This window comes from Nematolebias whitei, chromosome 22 (assembly GCF_014905685.2).
Source record: "Nematolebias whitei isolate Nwh7 chromosome 22, NemWhi1, whole genome shotgun sequence".
In the NCBI taxonomy this organism is placed as follows: Eukaryota; Metazoa; Chordata; class Actinopteri; order Cyprinodontiformes; family Rivulidae; genus Nematolebias; species Nematolebias whitei.
Genome location: NC_056519.1, coordinates 1,735,016 through 1,737,176, shown reverse-complemented (window position 1 = coordinate 1,737,176; position 2,161 = coordinate 1,735,016). Strand labels below are relative to the sequence as shown.

Below are 2,161 nucleotides of genomic sequence, written 5' to 3'. Positions count from 1 at the left end.
CTCTGCGTGTTTCAGCAGTCGTTCAGCTCTCTGCGTGTTTCAGCAGTTGTTCAGCTCTGTGTGTTTCAGCAGTCGTTCAACTCTCGGCGTGTTTCAGCAGTCGTTCAACTCTCTGCGTGTTTCAGCAGTCGTTCAGCTCTCTGCATGTTTCAGCAGTCGTTCAGCTCTCTGCATGTTTCAGCAGTCGTTCATCTCTCTGCGCGTTTCATCAGTCGTTCAGCCCTTTGCATGATTCAGCAGTTGTTCAGCTCTGTGTGTTTAAGCAGTCATTCAGCTCATGGTGTGTTTCAGCAGTCATTCAGCTCTCGGCTTGTTTCAGCAGTCCTTCAGCTCTTTGCATGATTCAGCAGTCGTTCAGCTCTTTGCATGATTCAGCAGTTGTTCAGCTCTCTGCGTGTTTCAGCAGTCGTTCAGCTCTTTGCATGATTCAGCAGTTGTTCAGCTCTGTGTGTTTCAGCATTCGTTCAGCTCTTTGCATGTTTCAGCAGTCGTTCAGCTCTCGGCGTGTTTCAGCAGTCGTTCAGCTCTCGGCGTGTTTCAGCAGTCGTTCCACTCTCCTCAAAGCTGAAGGAGCTGATTAAAAACCACTTCCTGCATATCTTTTCTCAAGCAGATTACTGAAGCTTTGTTTAAAACAAAAACAGCCGAACCCTGCTGGTTCTGTGGTTGAGACAAACAGCCGAACCCTGCTGGTTCTGTGGTTGAGACAAACAGCCGAAGCTGCTGGTTCTGTGGTTGAGACAAACAGCCGAACCCTGCTGGTTCTGTGGTTGAGACAAACAGCCGAACCCTGCTGGTTCTGTGGTTGAGACAAACAGCCGAAGCTGCTGGTTCTGTCGGCTGACATGAACAGATCTGATAGTGGCGGTTGTGGTCGTGGTCCAGCCCGCCTCCTGCAGACAGGAAGTGAAGACTTCTCCTTCCTCTGCTTCCTCCCTGAGGGATCATTCGACCAATCGGAGCAGATCGATCCTCGGCATCATAACTCGCCTCAGAGTGAAGCTGCTTAATGATCCTCCGGGGAGGTTCTGGAGCGGTGCCGGTGTTTAACACTCAGTCTGCAGCAAGGCATGCTGGGTAGGGGAGGGGGAGGAACACCAGCTCGTCATCATCAAACTTTGAGGGATATTAAGTTCTGTGAAAGTTCTGAAGAGTTAACATCTTACCTGCTGCAGATGTCTCTGTAAACCACCTCAGTTTGGGTGCTGGATTTGGACCAGACCATTGAGCTAATGGGTCGGTTCTGCTCCCACCCACTAAAGGAAACAAACGGATCGGGTCAGAGCTTTAGAACTTTGGCAAGCATGGCGGCGGGTGATATGCATCCCTTGAAGGAATGTTAGTTTTGTTAAATTAAAAAGATTTCGGTGTAGTTTTAAAGTTCTGTTTTGATTAGATTCTGGATCAGAACCGTGTTTCATCCTAACGGTTCGTTGTAAACTTAAGTTTAAGATTTGTTGAGGACGTCCGTCTCTTTCCTTCCTGTGAAGGACACCGGCCTCGTGACACCGACCCGTTTGGACCTACACCTGGACGTGGCTTTAATTTGAAGTGATTTCAGTTTCACCATCACATAATGGGGTGGAGAAACTCTGTGGATTAGTTCAGTTCGCTCAACAGACTGTAATCTGGAGGCGGAGCAAATTACTGAGATGAGGCCGCAGATTAATCAGAGACCAGTACGGAAGCCTGTTTGTGCCAAAATGAAACATTAAATTAAAACTCTCCAAAGAATGCAAAGTTTATTATGTTAACCAAGTACAGACAGGTGCTTTTATTTCTCAAACATAATAAAATAATTATGAGGAATAAACATCTGAACATTAGACATTTAAATAAACTAAAACAAACTGCTATGGAGTTTTTTATTTATTTTTTATTTTATATGTTTTATGTATCGGAGACGATGTTATTTCCTGACTTCCTGTAAAGAAGAACAGGTGCCGTTTCATGACTTCCTGTAAAGAAGAACAGGTGTTATTTCCTGACTTCCTGTAAAGAAGAACAGGTGCCGTTTCATGACTTCCTGTAAAGAAGAACAGGTGTTATTTCATGACTTCCTGTAAAGAAGAACAGATGTTGTTTCCTGACTTCCTGTGAAGAAGAACAGGTGTTGTTTCCTGACTTCCTGTGAAGAAGAACAGGTGTTGTTTCCTGACTT

General features: G+C 45.5%; 1 protein-coding gene across 1 annotated transcript in view; it reads left to right on the top strand.

The window, feature by feature from the left end:
• Window positions 1–2,161, top strand: part of phf21b (PHD finger protein 21B) — a 97,266-nt gene that overhangs the window by 72,642 nt on the left and 22,463 nt on the right. The gene's annotated exons all lie outside the window — the stretch shown is intronic.